Source organism: Mobula hypostoma, chromosome 4 (genome assembly GCF_963921235.1).
Source record: "Mobula hypostoma chromosome 4, sMobHyp1.1, whole genome shotgun sequence".
Classification (NCBI taxonomy): domain Eukaryota; kingdom Metazoa; phylum Chordata; class Chondrichthyes; order Myliobatiformes; family Myliobatidae; genus Mobula; species Mobula hypostoma.
In genome coordinates this window covers 19,101,178-19,121,001 of record NC_086100.1, presented here as the reverse complement: position 1 = coordinate 19,121,001, position 19,824 = coordinate 19,101,178, and the positions used below count along the sequence as shown (strand labels likewise).

Below are 19,824 nucleotides of genomic sequence, written 5' to 3'. Positions count from 1 at the left end.
GGAGTAGAGGTGGCCCAGGAAATTATAGACTAGTGAGTCTTACTTCAGTGGTTGGTAAGTTGATGGAGAAGATCCTAAGAGGCAGGATTTATGAACATTTGGAGATGCATAATATGATTAGCAATAGTCAGCATGGCTTTATGAAAGGCAGGTCATGCCGTACGAGCCTGATTGAATTTTTTGAGGATGTGACTAAACACATTGATGAAGGTAGAGCAGTAGATGTAGTGTATATGAATTTCAACAAGGCATTTGACAAGGTACCCCATGCAAGGCTTATTGATAAAGTAAGGAGGCATTGGATCCAAGGGGACATTGCTTTGTGGATCCAGAACTGGCTTGCCCACAGGAGGCAAAGAGTGGTTGTAGATGGGTCATATTCTGCATGGAGGTTGGTGACCAGTGGTGTGCCACAGGGATCTGTTCTGGGATCCCTACTCTTCGTGATTTTTATAAATGACCTGGATGAAGAAGTGGAGGGATGGGTTAGTAAATATATTGATGACACAAAGGTTGGAAGTGTTGTGGATAGTCAGAGGTTACAGCGGGACATTGATAGAATGCAAAAATGGGCTGATAAGTGGCAGATGGAGTTCAACCCACATAAGAGTGAGGTGGTTCATTTTGGTAGGTCAAATATGATGACAGAATATAGTATTAATGGTAAGACTCTTGGCAGTGTGAAGGATCAAAGGGATCTTGGGGTTTGAGTGCTTAGGACACTCAAGGCTGCTGTGCAGGTTGACTCTGTGGTTAAGAAAGCATATGGTGCATTGGCCTTCATCAGCTGTGGGATTGAGTTTAGGAGCTGAGAGGTAATGTTGCAGCTATATAGGACCCTGGTCAGACCTCACTTGGAGTACTGTGCTCAGTTCTGGTCACCTCACTATAGGAAGGATGTGGAAACCATAGAAAGAGTGCAGAGGAGATTTACAAGGATGTTGCCCAGATTGGGGAGCGTGCATATGAGAATAGGTTGAGTGAATTCGGCCTTCTTTCCCTGGAGTGACTGAGGATGAGAGGTGACCTGATAGAGGTGTATAAGATGATGAGAGGCATTGACCGTGTGGATAATCAGAGGCTTTTTCCCAGGGCTGAAATGGCTAACACGAGGGGTCATAGTTTTGAAGTGCGTGAAAGTAGGTACTTACAGAATAGCTGTCAGGGGTAAGTTTTTTACGCAGAGTGGTGAGTGCATGGAATGGGCTGCCGGCAACCGTGGTGGAGGCAGATAAGATAGGGTCTTTTAAGAGACTCCTGGACAGGTATATGGAGCTTTGGAAAATAGAGGGCTATGGGTAACCCTAGGTAATTTCTCAGGTCAGGACATGTTCAACAGAACTTTGTGGGGTGAAGGGCCTGTATTGTGCTGTAGGTTTTCTATGTTTCTATATTCAAACAGACACCATTGACAGTTAATCTGCATACGACAGTTTACAATGGGAGGCCACTTCAGAGATTTTCTGTGGAAACTGACAAGTCTGTTTCTTCAATGGGCACTTGTAAGATACTTTGTCAGTCAATGTAATATCCATTGTTACTTTAAGCCATAGAAACTAGACATTGAATGTGGGTCATTCTAATTCTGTACCATTGTAACTAACAGGAACACCATAAATAAATGATTAATGTTAATTGACCGTCATTGAAATTGTTTGTAACTGACACAGAAAAAATCTATTTATGGACAGCACTCAGGAGCAGAACCCATTCGTAACCCGGGTTCTGTCTGTAGCACTGCAGAATGTGATAGTATTCTGTCGGGAGCTAGTATAACACAAATTGCATTTGTTGTTAACAAATATATAGCTTAAATAAAATGATTTTATTAATTTTAATGTAAGAGTGATGAAACACATTCGTAATCCAGAATGCAGACATAATCTCCTTTCTTCCTTCTTGTGTATTCCTGATGTGTTGCTCACTGTTTGGGAGAAAACTCTTGACATCATTTTTAAAAAGGGTAAATGCAGCAATAGGAAGTCTGAGCATATTTGGAATTGTGATTATTTTGGATCTATTTTGCGTTCTGCAGGGAAAGATGACAAGCTGCAGGTGGAAAGGACGATAACGTGAGTACCACAGCACCTGAAACACCAGAGACTGCAGATGCTAAACTCTGGAGTCTACCCCAGGAGACTAGGCGGGGTCTCCGGAAGCAACCAATCAGGCTTTATTATGCAAAGCAACGTTAAATTGGGCGGGTTTTGGACAACCAATCCGCTCTCAACCTCAGAACGAGGACGCGGCAGCCCGGGTGATCGCCGGACAAGCGCGCCATGGGCGGGTCGCGGACGATAAACAAATCCCACGTCACGAGGTGAAGGAGGCGTGGCTCCGACGGCAGATGATTGACACGAGCAGAGGAGTTGGGCGGGTAGATTTGCAGCTCAGCCAATCGCAGGGCAAAGGGCGGGGCGGAGGGTCGGGTGATTGGCAGCTGCGCGATCGTTGGGGAGGCCGGGTAGTTAGTGCGGCACCTCCAGTGACGTGAGGTTCTAGGGGGTCGTATCACCTCCACTCTCATGTGGTCTGCGGCACCGCCTGTTTATTATTTACACCTCCGTCCGGCTCTTAGAGCTTCGTGAAACAGGTAAGCGATGGCCCGAGCGGCCATTGATCCAGTTGAAAGTGGGAGAGAGGTCTGACTGAGGAGTGTCTGTGGGTGAGGCTTCAACCTCTGTCCCCATTACCTCTTCCCACAGGGCCTCCTTTCCCACCCCTCCCGTCCCTTCCCCTGACACCCCAGTTCTCTCACTTTTCCCTTGCAATTTGTCGAAGTTGTAATGCGGGGGAGGGTGTTGGTGGAGGAATATGGGATAGTCATGTTTGACATAAGCTAGCATGGACTTGATAGGCCGAATGTACTCTTAAGATTTTAGGTTGTCTACAAGCAAAATCCATAAGTGCTCATTAAATCTGAATTAAGCATCAGTAGTCTTGATATGAAATTGCATCTTGGCAATACAAGATGTTTGAATAATAAGCCTGTGAAGTTATTTTGAAAAGCTAGAAGATGTAGTTTTAGGGGAATTTAGAGTGGATCTTAGAAGGTTGCTTCAACTGCACGCTGACGGAGCAGGTGTTGGAAGCAAGTACGCTCAACATTAAAGAAATGTCTATAGAAGAAGTTAAATTGTTGTGGCAATGGACCAAGTGCTGGAAACTGGGTTTAGAGTAGATGATTGGAGATAGTGGTCTGAAAGGTCCTGTGCTATATGGCTTTGTAAAAAAAAAAAGTTCATCTCATCCACTTTACACCTCTCCAGAATCATTAAAACACTATTCCATTGCTGCTTGTTGGACCTTGTCTGTAATTAAGTTATTATATTTTCTATAAAATGCCCTGGATTACTTGTGATGCACTACTTAAGTGTAAGTCTTTCAAGGGACAGTGAATTACTTCTTGCCCTTGAACATTCTCTCAGCTAAACTCTTCTCTATTCACAGTTCAATGTAATTTTATTCTTGAACTACATTATATTTCATGGAGAACCATATTCTTGTAGGCGTTCATAGTAGATACAAAGAAAATACAATGGAATCAATGAAAAAATACACATACAAATAGACAAGCAACCAATGTGCAAAAGAAGATAAATTGTGTAAATAAAAAAAATCTAATAATTAAAGTAATAAATATTGAGAACGTGAGTTGAAGCATCCTTTAAAGTGAGTTGAAAAGTTATGGAATCAGTCCAGTGTTGAGGTGAATGAAGTTATCCAGTCTGATGGTTGAAGGGTAATAGCAGGGCAAAGGGTGGGGCAGATGGTCAAGTGATTGGCAGCTGCGCGATCGTTGGGCAGTTCGGGTTCTGACCTGGTGGCGTGAGACCCAAGACCTTCTACTCGGTGGCAGCAGTGTGAAGAGAGCATGGCCTTGGATGGTGGGGATCCGGCTCTCTTCTATTGACTGGTGGGTTGGTTTCACCATGCTTGAATTGAGACCTGGGCAAATGTGGTGTTGCTCTTTGGGAAGGGAAACGTATACAGTGAATCCAAACCAGTTTTATTGTCGCTGGTATATGTTGTGAAATCTGTTGCTTTGTGGTAGCAGAACAATGCAATATATAAAAATACTATAATGGCAGGACCCTTAATAGTATTGATCTACAAAGAGATCTTAGGATTCAAATCTCACAACTAGATAATGGTAAAGGGGGCATATGGCGTGCTTGCTTCTCTCAATTTGGGTGGAGTATCGGAGTCAGGAATTTCTGTTATAGCTGTGTTGAACTTTAGTTAAGCACATCTAATACTTTGTCAAACTTGTATAGATGTGTGGTGGAGTGTATATTGACGGGTTGCATCACAGCTGGTATGGCCTTGAATGGAAAATCTTACAAAAGAATGGACACAACCCAGTCTGTTTTGGGTAAAGCCCTCCCCACCACTGAGCACATGTACAAGGAGTGCTCTTGCAGGAAAGCAGGATCCATCATCCTCATCAAGGACCCGCACCACCCAGGTCATGTTCTCTTCTCACTGCTGACAATCAGAAAGAAGGTAGAGGAGCCTGAGGGCTCTCACCACCGGGTTCAGGAACAGTTATTACCCCTCAACCAGTGGGGATAATCACAAACAAGAGAAAATCTGTAGACGCTGGAAATCCAAGCAACACACACAAACTGCTGGAGCAGCTCAGCGGGCCAGGCAGCATCTGTGGCAAAGCGTACAGGCGACGTTTTGGGCCAAGATCTCCAGCAGTCTGTGTGTGTTGCATAACTTCATGCAACTTCACTTGCCCCATCACTGAACTGTTGCCACAACCTGTGGGCTTGCTTTCAAGGACTCTTTATCTCGTGTTGTTGATATTTATTGCTTATTTATTTATTATTATAATTCTTTTTCTTTTGCATTTGCACAGTTTGTTGTCTTAGGTATTTGTTGTTGTCATCCCTGTTAGGTGCAGTCTTTTATCTATTCTATTATGGATTTATTGAGATTGCCTGCAAGAAAAGAAATCCCAGAGTTGTATATGGTGATATATGTATTTTGATAATAAAATTACTTGGAATGGAGTATTAGTGTTGGTGCAGTTCTGGTCAGGCCATCGCAGGAAGGAGGCTTTGAAGTTGGTACGGAATAGGTTTATTAGGATAGGCCCTGGATTAGAGAGGGCCTGGACGAATATGGATTGTTTTCTCAAGAGCATTGAAGGCTTAACAGAGATCTGATAGAATTTTGTAGCGTTATGAGAGGTATAGATAGACAGTCAGGGTTGTTTTCCCAGGGTGCAAATACTGGAGAATGTGGATTTGAGGTGTGGGGAGAAGGAGAGGAGATTTTATTTCACATAGAGTGGTAGGTGCCTGGAGCATGTTGCAAGGTTTGGTGGTGGAAGCAGATTGATAGTGGTGTCTGAGAGTTTTTGTAGGCACGTGAGTAGGAAGCGGAAGGATGTGGATCATGTGCAGGTATCATGTTTGCCACAGATATCATTGGCAGAAGGGCCTGTTCCTGTTCTATGTTCAGGAGACACGAGAGACTGCAGGTGCTGGAATATGGTTGAAAACAGGGAGTAGCTGGAGGAGCTGAGTGGGTCGGACAGAACCTATAGAAGGAAATGGACAATTAATCATTCTTGCTGCAGATTCCAGCATCTGCAGTCTCTTGTATCCCAACCTTGACCTGAAATGTTGACTGTCCATTTGCCTCCACAGATGCTGCTTTGCACCTGCTGAGTTCCTGAGCAGCTCATTTTTCTTCTTAATGGAATAGTTCAGCGCGTGTTAAAGCTGGTAGCTGGGTTCTGGGTTCTGGGTTCAAGTAATGTCTGTCTGCCAAATTGATGTTCTTGCTTTCTCCCCCAGTTTGTAGAATCATACAAATGGTTTCAGCAGAGCATGAGACTATTTATCTGTTCTGATCAAAAATTATTTACCCATCCTCGTCCCGCCTTTTGGTCTTGTCTGTAGGTCATGATTCTTCAAGTATAGATCCAAGTACTTTAATGCAGATTTCTGCTTGTAGTCAGTTCCAGACCTCTGTGCATGAAAATTCTTTGGCATCTCCCTTGTAACTCTTACACCAATTTCAAAGATAATTGGCAGGTCAGCTTTTTTAACTACGTTCCTGAATATGGAACTTAATATCTAAAGCTATAAGGGATGCAGACTTGGGCAGGGAACACTTTTAAATGCCAGCTGAAAACCTATTTGTATAACCTTGCTTTTAACTAACATCACTTAGACTTTTATTTTTATGTTTGCACTTTATCCCATTGTAAAGCACGTTGAACAACATTGTTTTATGAAAAATGCTCTATAAGTTCTATTTTCCCTGATTTTTGAAAGTTCTGCTAGGGGGATGCATCCTTCCAATCTGTTCTTCCTAGGCAGTTCAACATTTCGTGCGTCTAATTTGAGTCCCCCCTTGGCCATCTCTGCTCCCACTAAACCAACACTATCCTATCCAAAGCTTCCTTGTAGCTGCAATTTTCCAGTCCTGTTAACGCATTTATGAATCTGCTTTAATAGCCCGAGGGTGTGCAGGGGGCTTCTCGCAAGTGCTGTTAACCATGGGGTTCCAGTGTTCAGTGGAACAATACAAGCAGCAGCAGCGACAACACAGCAAAACAGAACAGCGGCAAAACGAGTCCTTTCCCAACTCACCCACTCACACACACAGACAGGCTGTCTCCAGGCCTCTAGTCCTTGACCCCAGACTCTTGGGTTCATAGACATAGTGCTTCAAATCTCCAGCCACTGTGCCTCCAACTTTGGACTTTGCTGACCTCTATTTGAGCCTAGACCCAGGACTTGCCGATGACCAGTTTGACTTCCAGCCATGACTTCAGACTTGCATGGACCTCTAACCCCGGTGACCTGGGCTGGGTAACTGGCCCTGTGACTCCTTTGGGCCTCTATCTACAATACATGCTTGCTGACCTGGAGTTCCTGCCGACCCATCCTCCAGGATTGCAGAACTTTGACTGTGGAACACCCCCAACCTGCAAGTGTGTCTGCTCTCTTAACAATGGAAGCTCCTGTAGGTAAAGCTTGACTGAACTTCCTTGGTACAGTTGTATAATCCTTGGAGCAGTGGTCCAGGCTGTGACTGCAGCACCTTAAGGGAAACCTCATTCCTCAATGATGTTTATGTCCAAATATGGATGAAGAAGGGGAGGGAGGAGTTTGGCTTCTGAACTACCTAACTACTTGCTTTCTCTATCAGCACACACAAAATGCCAGAAGAACTCATCAGGTCAGAAAGCATCAATGGAAAATCAATAAACAGTCGACGTTTTGGGCTGAGATCCTCTTTTAGGACTGAGAAGGAAGGGGGAAGATGCCAAAATAAAAAGGTGGCGGGGTCAGGGAAGGAGGCTAGCTGGAAGGTGATGGATGAAGCCAGGTGGGTGGGAAAGGTCAAGGGTTGGAAAAGAAGGAATCTAATAGGAGAGGAGTGTGGAGTATAGGAGGAAGGGAAGCAGCAGGGGAACCAGGGGGAAGTGATAGGCAAGTGAGAAGAGGTAAAAGGTTAGAGTGGGAATGGTGGGGGAGGGGGGATTTTTTTTACCGGAAGGAAAATTTGATATTCATGCCATCAGGTTAGAGGCTACCCACGTGGAAATGGAGGAGGTGTTGCTCCTCCACCCTGAGGGTGGCTTCATCTTGGCACGAGGAGGCCATGGCTCAACATATTGGAATGGGAATGGGAATTAAAATGTTTGGCCACCGGGAATTCTTGCTTGTGGCGGATGGAGCAAAGGTGCTTGAAAAAGCAGTCCCACAGTTTATGACGGGTCTCGTCAATGTGGAGGAGGCTGTATCAGGAGCACTGAACACAATAGACGACCCGAGGTGAAGTGTTGCCTCAGCTGGAAGGACTATTTGGCGTTTTGAATGGAAGTGGATGGGCAGGTGTAGCTTTTAGGCCGCTTGCAGGGATAAGTACCTGGAGAGAGATTAGTAGGGAGAGATGGATTGCCGTGACTGTCACTCATTTCTGCTCTGCTTCCCACTCGAGCTGAGGAAACAATAGATTAGTGTTTAAATCATTGGATTTGCCATCAAAGATTAGTGCCACTGCTTCAGAAATCTGAATGCAGATCAGCCATGGCAGCTCGAGATTTATTCAGCTACCTAAATTTGGAATAAAAAGAACCCTCCAGCTGATGTTTCTTCCTGTACCTGTGGCTGTCCAGAGCATAGATACATCATGAAGTTCCCACACACCATGGGTGTGCACCCCAGGGGTCTGAAGTGCCCTGCTATCCCTCTAATGGACCATAGGACAGAAGAGCAGACTTAGGCTATTTGACCCATCGAGTCTGCTCCACCATTCCATCATGCAAATTTATTTTCCTTTTCAATGCCAGTCTCCTGCCTTCTCCCCATAATTTTTTGATGCCCTTACTAATCAAGAACTTACCAAACTTCACGATAAATATATCCAATGACTTGGCCTCCTCTGCCCTCCGTGGCAATGAATTCCACAAATTCTCCACCCCGGCTGCAGAAATTCCTCCTCATCACTGTTCTAAAGGGATGTCTTTCTATTCGGAGGCTGTGCCCTCTGGTCCTAGACTTCCCGCTCTCTCCATATCTGCTCTCTTTAGGCCTTTCAATATCTGATAGGTTTTGATGTGATTTCCCCCTCATTCTTCTAAATTCCAGTGAGTACAGGCCTAGAGCATTAGATTGTCTCACTAAGTAGAAATGTAGTATTGGAACAGCATCTCTCTCCGTGACTGTGCGCCACAACATGACTCCTCCACCTGAAGTCCAATATTTCATCATTTATCAGGACAGCAGACTGTGGAACTGGACTCTGTTCTTCGACAGTGCGGTTTTAGCAAAGCTCATCTGTGCTTGCGAAGATTCAAAGTACATTTATTATTGAAATATGTAAGCAGTACACAACCCTGGGATTCGTCTTCCCCATGGACAGCCACGAAACAAAGTAATCCATGCAATCCGTTCAAAGAAGAACATCAAGCCCCCAAAACGCAAAGAACAAATCACGTAAATGACACCAAAAAACAAGCGAGAAACACAGAATATAACACATCAAACGACAAATCATCATACAGTCCAGGAATATTGCAGTAGCTAAAATTGCAAGAACAGGCATCAGTCTCCACTAAGTGTAATTACCTAGTAACCAGTTCTAGCCAGCTACCTAATTAATTGCAACTTCACAACAAGCAGCAAATTTACCACTGATTAATAATGTGAATGTAACGAATTAATGTCAGTGATAAGTTCAAAACCAAGTGCTGTCTTCAAAACTTAATTAAATTCTAGAACAAGATAAATCTCCCTGAAACTCTTAGTTCCCCTAACTGGCCAAAATCCGTGGTTAGTTTTGTGCAGTAATTGTGTTCTTGAAACTAGATTGCATTTGAGAGCAAAACCTTTCTGTTGGCTCACCTGTCTGACCTGACTGTATCAAGAATAACGCACAGAAAATGCTGAAGGAACTCAGCAAGTCAGGCAGCATTTATGGAAAAGAATAAACAGTCGATGTTTCAGACCAAGACTTGAAGAAGGGTCTTGGCCCGAAACGTCGACTCTTTATTCCTTCCCACAGAAGCTGCCCAATTTGCTGAGTTCATCCAGCTTTTTTTTTGTGTGTTACTCTGGATTTCAAAGTATATTTATTATCGAAGTATGTATACTACATACAACCTTGAGATTCCTCTAACAGGCAGCCACAAAACAAAGAAATCTAGAAGAACCCATTTAAAAAATAAAGACTGTCAGACACCCAGTGAGCAGAAATAAAATGTCCAAACAATAAAGTAACATTCAGAACTGAAGTTCACAAGAGTGAGTCCATAGCCATGCACCCGGCCCAGGTGCCTGTTAGTTGCAGGCCACAGCCTCGGTTCAGTGTGGCGACGAGTACGTCTTGCAGAGCAGCTATCTGAACACCGGCCCGTTCCTCTCCTCCGGCCCTGACACTTTAACCTTTTCAATCTGGCCCAGCCCTTAAATCAGCTACACCTCGTGTTGCACCTTGCTCTCTCAGGCCCACTTCTTCAGTCTGCTCTTGAGCCCAGGCCCCGCTGCCTTGATTCAACCTGTAACAGACTTTTCTAATCTGACCCGGTGTTTAAATCCGCCAAACAGCGGGTCGTTCCTTCCTCTCAGACCTGGGTCCTGCCAGCATCTTGTAGAATCTCTTGATTTTATGACAGTATCAAGAATGTGTCTGATTGGGAAGTGAAGGTATTTTAAAATGTTGCATGAAAGGTATAAGGTGGATAACAAGCATGATGAACATTTAATAGCCAGAAATCATGTCATTCATTGTCTTTTCAAGTCACTCTTGTCTTTATTGACTGCTACATGAGAGGACAAGATAGCCAATTTGTGTACACCAAGATCCCACAGTAATGAAAGTGACAAACCATCTGCTGGAAGAACCTTTGGGAGATGGGGTTCGAGCAGCATCTGCTGGTGTTGGGTAGGGTGTAATTTGGCACACTACCAGCACCTTCATGGTCAATCTTTCTAAGTATAATCCTGTCTCCTACCTTTTTCCTTCTCTATTCTTTGTCCCTCCTCTTCACCCCCCCGCACCTTGAAACCTATTTACTGTTAGCTATTCCCAATACTAATGACAGATCATCTTTCTAAATAGCTAATTATTTCTTCTAATGCTAACATTTTCAGAATGATAGTTGGAATTTTAAATGTCTCTCTGCCTCTTCATTAATGCTAAAGGTTTTGTTTGCTTCCTTTTTTAAAAAAAAATCTCATTCGTTGTATTTTAGATGTGCACGTACCCTCAATGGCTACTTTATTAGGTACACCGTACACCTCGATATCAGTATCTAATCAGCCAATTGTGTGGCAGGAGCTCGATGCATAAGAGCATACAGGTGTGGTCAAGAGGTTCAGCTGATGTTCAGAATGGGGAAGAAATGTGATCTAAGTGAGTTTGCCCATGGAATGATTGTTGGTGCCTGACGATATCTCAGGCTGTTTCTGAGAGTATCTCAGAAGCTGCTGATCTCCTTGGCGTTTCATGCACAAGAATTTACAGAGAATGATGCGAGAAAAAAAAAATTGTTTTGTGTTCTGTGGGCAAAAACATCTTGAGAATGAGAGGGGTCGGAGTAGAAACATAGAAAATAGGTGCAGGAGTAGGCCATTCGGCCCTTCGAGCCTGCACTGCCATTTATTATGATCATGGCTGATCATCCAACTCAGAACTCTGCCCCAGCCTTCCCTCCATACCCCCGATCCCCGTAGCCACAAGGGCCATATCTAACTCCCTCATGGCCAAACTGTCTCAAGCTGACAGGAAGGCAACAGTAGCTCAAAAAAAAATTGCATGTTGCAACAGGGTACGCAGATAAGCATCTCTGATTACACTACACGTCAAAGTTTGAAGTGAATGGACTACGGCAGCAGAAGACCACGAACATACATTCAGTGCCTACTTTATTAGATACAGGAGGAACCTAATAAAGTGGCCACTGAGTGTATGCTTTAAAATTCACCAATTTGTTTGAGAAATGTTTGTTGATAGAATATCTTAGAATGAGCAATATAATTGATGCTTTGATGCAGTTTAGTAATCTCATTTCTTTTTTAGTGTCAGTTTTAATAACTGTCGAGCCCAGTTTTAGATTAATTAAACTTTATAGCTTATGCCGCAAGCCGACTACTGGTAACAGTTGCAATGGTGCTATACCAATCAATCCATCTGCTTATAAGATTTGTGTTTTGTTGGCATCATGTCAGTTTTTCTTTCAGTAAGTTTGAAGCTTTTACGCAGGTCCTGTCCTTCACTGTGAAAAGGGAGGAGGGCTGTATGCTCTCCCTCAGCTTGTGCTTCTGCATCTTGGAATGTGCCAGTCAGCAACATTTGGTTGTGGATTGTTCCTTGTGTTGGAAGGTCAGCCTGTTATTTGGACAGGCTGAAGCATGTTTTTCACTGAGTTGATGTTTGCCTCAGTCTGTGACCCTGGGATCAGCCTACAAAAGCATGTAATCCTGTGTTATGCAGCTGCTTGACAAAGACCAATGCATTCCTTTCCTGATCTTTTTGGCAAATGTGTTCCTGAAGAACAACAGTGCACAGTGGTGTTGGGACTCTGACTATGCATTTCTCACAAAGAGCTTGAAATTAAAAAGGATGTTTGATTTCTCCGCCGGCAGCTTGTCCACACTCACACCTCCCTCTGAGTGAAGAAGTCGCCCCTCAGGATTTCCTTGTATATTTCACCTTTCACCCTAAACCTATAACCTCTGGTTTGAGTCTTACCCAACCTAAATGGGAGAAAACCTGCCTGTGTTTACTCTGTTACCCCTCATAATTTTGTATACCTGTATCAAATTTCCTGGTATACTCTGGTCAATATGTCTGCCTCTTCAGTCGCTTTGCCATTTTTTGGTCTTGTAAAATCTGTGTGATGAAGTATGCAGGGAGGTGTGTAGAATGCCGAACAGTACAGCCCAGGAACAGGCTCTCAACCCAGCATGTTGGGCTGTGCTAATTAAACTAGAGGGCTTCAGGGCAGCATAGTGGTTAGTGCAACACTATTATAGCTTTGGGAGTTCCAAAGTTCAATTCCTGCACCGTCTGTAAGGAGTTTGTATGTTCCTTCCCAGGAACTATGTGGGTTTCCTCTAGGTGCTCCAGTTTTCTCCCATAGTCCAAAGATGTACCAGTTAGTAGGTTAATTGGTCATCTTAAATTGCCTGTGATTAGGCTAGGGTAAAATGGGTGGGTTGCCAAAAAAATCCCTTCTGCCTACACTATATCCAGATCCCTCCATTCTCTGCACATCCATATATTTGCGTCTGTCACCACCCCTGGCAACCTGTTCCAGGCACCCCCACTTTGTATTTGTAAAGATACATCCCCCTGCCCCCACTTTAAATGCATACCTTCTATTTTGGACATTTTGACCCTGACTCATCATGGTATCTCAGCACCAACCTGCAGGAGGCTGGGAGTTGCCTCGCAGTGGGAATAGATGTGATGAGGTAAGGTCTCTTGGGGGGGCGAGGTGGGGGTCACCACCCAGCACTTGATTCCAGACTTGCTTAGTTAGAATGGGGTGAATGCACTTAACGCTGCTTCCTACTGGCCAGAGCTGGTCATTGCACCGTGACTCTTTACATATAGGCCTGCCGTCTTAACCAGGTGTCATCAGTAAGGTGAATTAAAGGTGTGAGATGCAGATTTGCCATGTCCCGAGTCCACTGCAGGCTGAAAAGATGACCCGTCCTGGGGTTAGAGGACCGTAGGTGGGTGGGAGGGAGAAATGGGGTTTGGTTTTGCTGTTGTTGTTCTGTCACTTGATATGTTCTGGTTTGTGTGTTGTGTGTTCTGCTGAGCGTGGTGGACGTGTTATGTTGGCGTTGAAGCTATGCCCCCAGCACATCCACTCAAGGATTATGGGGTTGAGAGGAATATTAAATCAACCATGATGGATTGGCAGACTTGATTGGCAGAATGGCCTAATTTTACCCTTGTGTCTTATCTCCCCTCAAACTCTTATGCTCCAGGGAATTCAATCCTAACCTATTCAACCTTTCTTTGTAACTCGGGTCCTCAAGTCCTGGCAACCTCTTTACTCTTTACTGAAGCTTATTGATACCTTTCCTATAGGTAGGTCACCAGAACTGCATACCAAATACAGCCTCGCCAACATCTTGGGAGGTTATATTGAAGTTGTACAAGGTGTTGGTACTCAGTGCTCTGAGTCCCTTTACACCTTAATCACTTACAATCCCAGCTAGATTAGTATCCTCAGCAAACTTGGACAAATGAAATTTGGATAGGTATATGGGTGTGTATGTATGTAACATAGATCTAGGTGTAACTGAAAGCCACCATGCAGCAAGCTATTAGCAAGGCAAATGATATATTTGTTTCTATTCTGAGAGAATAGTTGAATACAGGAATGGGGAAATCCTACTGTAAATGCCTCGGGCCTAGGTGAGACCATACTTGCATTACTGATCTCCTTGTGCTAGAACAAGTGCAGCAAAGATTTACTGGTTTGATCTAGAGATGACAAAACAAAACAAAAAAAATTCTCAGCAGGTTAAGCAGCATTTGAGGAGAGCCAAAATGTATAAGCCGGACCTAGTGGGTCTTGATCTGCTGAGTGTCAGATTCTAGCTTATGTGGTCTCCTTTGCATACTAGGGATGCTTTCTGTGTGAAGAGCGATTGAGCAAGCTTGGAATGTACTCTCTAGAGTTTAAATCAATGAGTGGCTATCCAATTAATTATTTTGTGAGTTTCATGGGGTTTGACGTGCCGGATGCAAGGGAAGTGTTTTACTTGGCTGAAGAAAGATAGGAACAGAACAGTACGCCACAGGAATACGCCCTTCAGCCCACCATGTCCGTGCTAACTAGAATGCTAATATAAACCCTATTCCATCTACTTGCACATTTCCTACTTCTCTGTTTCTCTATTTCCTGCCTGACGAAATACTTCACTCTTGATTCTTCTACCTTTTCCTCTGGTGAGGCATTTCAGGCACTTACCACTTATCATGCATCTCCTTTAAAATTTACCCCTTGCCTTAAATCTATGCCCTCTAGTATTTGATCTTTCCACCCTAGGGAATAAAGACACATCTATGCCACTCTCAATTTTATATACTTCTGTCAGGTTGTTTTAACGTCTTGCACTCCACAGAAAACAACCTAAGATTGTCCAACTCTTCCTCGTAGATAATGCTCTCAAGTCCAAGGAACATCATGATAAACCTCTTTTGCATCATCTCCAGATTCTCCACATCCTTCCTATCGTGTGAAAACCAGAACCACACACAATACTCCAAAGTTGGCATATATATAGCTTTTAAACAGCTACAACATGATTTGCCAAATTTTATACTCAACACCCTGACTGACGAAGACAAGTTTACCATGCATTCCCTTTACCACCTGTGATTTTCATTAAGTTGTGACTTGCACATCAAGCTCTCTCTAATATCAGTGCCCCAGAGCGATGTACCAAGGTTCCGAGTCTTGAAATAAGGACTTGGATATGAGAAGCTATACTCAGGAGGCAGTGAATCCGTGGTATTCTTTGCTCTAGAGGGCTTGGGAGTTTCGATCATTGAGCATATGCTCTCAGCCCCAGAGGCTTAAATTGGGGGTTGGTGTGCTCACTGTTGAAAGCTACTTTGTTACGTGGCACTAGAATCCTTTGTGGGTAGAAGGGGACATTGGGCTGCGGACAGAGACGTGTGGAAGTGTTTCGGCCAGAAAGAGTTGTGTGGGCAAACTGAAGTTCTGCACTCGTATTGGGCAACCACGTTCCCAGTGTATGTGGGATTTCCAGTGCAATTCAGGTCCGTTGGCAACACTCAAGAAAGGTTTATGGTATAGTTTATGGAATAGGCTTGTTACACATGGATAGGAAAGGTTTAGAGGGATATGGGCCAGGAGTCAGCAAATGAGACTAGCTTAGATGGGCATCTTGGTCAGTATGGACCAGTTGGACTGAAGGGACTATTTCCATGGTGTATAATTCTGTGATGTAAGTCTGTAGCAGCCAGAGCTATGTCAAGTATCTCATTGTGATACTTTGAATAACAAGTGATATAGCAATCTACGGAACAAAAAGGGCAAAGTGTCAACCAGACAAAGGAGATTGTTATTGACTTCAGGACTATTCACACCCCTCTTCACATCAGTGGTGCAGCAGTGAAATGTGCGAGCAGTTTCAAACTCAAGGGAATGCACATCTCGCACAACCTCGTGGTCCCAGAACATATCCTCCACTGTCAAGAAAGCCCACCAATGTGTCTGCCTTCTGAGGAGGTTAAAAAGAGATTGTTTGCACATTAATCAATGCACAGTTGAGAACATCCTAGCATGTTGCATCCCTCTATGGTACAGAAACTCTATTGTGGCAAACAGGAGGCTCTACAATAGGTAGTTAAAACTGGACACATCACCAGTACCAGCCTACCCTCCATCAAGGACATGTACACAGAAAGGTGCTGGAAAAGGCCAGCAATATCGTGAACGATCCCACCCACCCTGCTCATGGACTGTTTGTTCCATTCCCATAAGTGAGGATGTGATGTAGCATCCAAGCCAAGACCACCAGACTCAAAAGCAGTTACACAAAACGCTGGAGGAACTCGGTAGGGCAGGCAGTATGTATATAAAAAGAGTAAAGACTCAATGTTTCGGACCAACACCCTTAATCAGGACTAATAGAAAGAGAAGAAGGTGGAGGAGGGGAGGAAGAAGTACAAAGTGATAGGTAAAAATGGGTCGAGGGAAGTAAAGAGCTGGGAAGTTGGTGAAGGAGATAAAGGGCTGGAGGAAGGGGAATTTGATAGAGGATAGAAGACCATAGAAGAATTGGAAAGGGGCGGAGCACCAGAGGGAGCTGATGGGCAGGTAAGGAGATGAGGTGAGAAGGAGAAACGGGAATGGAGAACAGTGAAGGAAGGGGGCAATTACCAGAAGTTTGAGAAATTGACGTTCATGCCATCAGTTTGGAGGCTACCCAGACGGAATATAAGGTGTTTCTCCTCCAACCTGAGTGTGGCCTCATTGCAGCAGTAGGGGAAGCCATGGACTGGCATGTAGAGTTGAAATGAGTAACTACTGTGAGATTTTACTTCTTCTGGCAGATAGGATGTAGGAGCTTGGCAAAGTGGTTTCCCAGTCTATGTCGGACGCCACACCAGGAGCACCGAATGACAGTATATGACCCCAACAGACACGCAGGTGAGATGTCGTCTCACCTGGAAGGACTGTTTTGGATCCTGAATGGTACGAGGGAGGAGGTGTAGGGGCAGGTGTGGCACTTGTTCTGCTTGCAAGGGTAAGTATCAGGAGGGAGATCAGTGGGGAGGGACGAGTGGACAAGGGGATCGTGTAGCGAGCAGAAAGTAAGGAGAGGGGAGGGAAAGATGTGCTTGGCGGTGGGATTCCGTTAGAGGTGGCAGAAGTTGCAGAGAGTTATAAACTGGATGTGGAGGTTAGTGGGGTGGTAGGTGAGAACAAGAGGAACCCTATCCCTGGTGTGGCAGTGGGAGGATGGAGTGAGGGCTGGTGTGTATGATATGGAAGAGATGTGGGTGAGGGCAATATTGATGGTGGAGGAAGGGAAGCTTCTTTCTTTGAAGGAAGAGGACATCTCAGTAGTTCCGGAATGAAAAGCCTCATCCTAACAGCAGATGCGGCAGAGATGGGAGGAACTGAGAGAAGGGAATGACACTTTTTTACAAGTGACAGGCTAGGAAGAGGTATAGTCCAGGTAGCTGTGAGAACCCGTGGGGTTATAAAAGATATCAGTAGGTAGACTGCCTCCAGAGATGGAGATTGGGAAAGGGAAGGGAGGTGTCAGAAATGGACCAAATGAAGTTGAGGGCAGGTTGAAAGCTGGAGGCAAAGTTGATGAAGTCAATGAGATCAGCATGGGTGCAGGAAGCAGCATCAATGCAGTCACTGATGTAGCGTAGGAAGAGTTGGGGAGTAGTACTGGTGTAGACTTGGAACATGGGTTGTTCATGTAGCCAACAAAATCAAAATGGTGAATCAAAAACTCAAGCTGATCAACACCTCCCACCTCTTACCATCAAGACATCTACATCAGCCACTTTAGCTTTTCTGTAAGAGTCACCTTATGTTCAGATACTCCTGCACCTATGCACAGTTGCAAGAAAACGTTTGTGAACCCTTTGCAATTACCTGGTTTTCTGCATTAATTACTCACAAAATGTAATTTTTGTGAGCTAATCCCATGTATATATGGACGCACTCAACTTACATTGTGTTTTACAGGATTGCTTTTATATTTATTTTATTTTTATGCTTATGGAACATAGAACGGTACAGTACAGGAACAGGCCCTTTGGCCCACAATGTTGTGCTGAACCAAATAAATTAGTAATCAAATAGCCAGCTAAACTAATCCCTTCTGCGTACACAATATCTGTATTCTTCATTTCTCTCATGTGTCTTTCTAAACATCTCTTAGAAGTCCGTGATGTATCTGCCTCTACCACCACCCCAGGCAGCGCATTCCTTGCACCCACCACTCCATTTTTTAAAAAAAACTTGCCTCTCAAGTTAAATTAATTCCCTCTGGGCTAGACTCTCCTACTATTGAAAGCATCCTCTCCATGTCCACTCTATGTAGGCCTTTCAATATTCAGTAGATTCCAAGGAGATCTAAGCTAAAGAACTAGTTTGAAACTGAGAATCTTTGAGATTTTTGTATCAATTATAATTAATAAAGACAGATATTATCTGTTTTATCGCAGGTTATATTTGGTAACAAGATTACGTCTATTAAGGAAATATGGAGAAAGTGAGGGAAGTGATACTAAGGTTTTCAAGAATGGAAGAGTGCAAGGGGCTGAATTCATTATACAATTATGCAGTATCTCTGAGAATAAGGCTAAAGAAATTGGGTAAAATTAGGAAATGCATGTATGCAAAACTACCACTTTCAATGGCAGTACAAGCAAAGGGTGGGGGGGTCTGTCTTAGAAAACAGTCTGCATGCAGCAACAAACAGCAAATTTATTTTTCCTACTAATTGCCTAAATTGCTGTAGCATGGGTGCTGCAGGTAGAAAGCAGAATGTTGCACAATATTACCAGATCAACAGAATGCAAGGCAGGGGTAATTGTGCTTTAAGGTCTGTGGCATTCTACATACTTTAGATCTTTTCTAGTTCAACTCCATGTAGTATCTCCTTGAACTGTACTTGCACGCAGAATATTCAGTAGGTGAAATATTCAGCAGGTGCACAGAATGTGGAATGTTTTCATTTTTAATTGTTTAATTCGAAAAAGTACTGCAATGTTATGACAGATGAAGTAGAATCTGTGCAGTTTGAACGATCTGCTCCATACAATATTTGAAAGCTAGAAAATTCTAGAAAGAAATTGCTGGTGCATGGAACTTGGAATAATTGGGATAATATATTCTCTTGATTGGCTTAGAGAAGTGCAGCAGTGTTTATTACGTGGAGTAAGTACAGTGGAATTGTGGAATACTCTGGTCTGCTGGCATTTGGAATTGAGATAAATACCCAAAGGAAGACTCTGAACCCAGGCCAAGGACTAGTGGTTGGAGGCCTGATGTCTGAGAGTCTAGGGCCAGGGACTGGAGGCCTGAGGGTGGCCTGCCATGGGGCTGGAGCCCTGACTGTGTGTGAGGGGTGAGTGGTTGGGATAGGAGTTTGTTTTGTTCTGAGCATTGTGACCACGCTAGGTTGGCACTGGAATGTGTTTCAACACTTGCATGCTGCCTTGGGTGTGTTGGTTGTTGACACAAATGATGCATTTCGCTGTATGTTTCGATGTAGTAGTAGGCAGCTGTTGATCCCAAGGGATCATGGGATTGCACCTCTGGAAGACTGTGTCCTGTTCAGGGTGCAAGCTTGGGCAGGAAGATTTGAAGCACCGGTTGTTGCCCATGCAGCGGGTTTCCCCTCTCCATGTCACTGATGCAGTCCAAGGGAAGGGCAAGTGCACCAGTGTCATTGCAGAGGTTGCCAAAGTAAAGTTGTAAACAGCATCAAACTGCTTGAGGGACCCTGGCTCCAGATTTCATCCTGGGGTTTACTCCTGAAGAAACCTTTCTCATGGGTGGGTATGGCTGCAAGGCAATGGAGGTTTAAAATCTGAGTTTTCCTTCTCCTAGGTGGGCTGCTGTCCAAGGGTGATGGGCCCCATGTATCTGAAGCAGCTGGTTTTGAGGCGTCAGTGGGCTGCCTTTGCCCGTTCTTTTGTCAGTGGTAATAGTTCTACCGGGCCTAGTAGCTAAGCCACACATGAAGGCCAAGAGTTGGACTTGGTTGTCAGAGGCTGTCAGAGTCGCACGCCATTTGGAGCATTTTATAGGTAGTGGGAACTTAT

At 44.2% G+C, this 19,824-nt stretch overlaps 1 protein-coding gene across 2 annotated transcripts in view; it reads left to right on the top strand.

The window, feature by feature from the left end:
- The first annotated feature begins 2,441 nt into the window (after window positions 1-2,441).
- Window positions 2,442-19,824, top strand: part of rnf13 (ring finger protein 13) — a 273,999-nt gene continuing 256,616 nt past the window's right edge. For both annotated transcript variants that reach the window (XM_063045368.1, XM_063045369.1), the window contains exon 1: window positions 2,442-2,593. The gene's annotated coding sequence lies outside the window, so the exon portion shown is untranslated. The remainder of the gene's footprint in view (window positions 2,594-19,824) is intronic.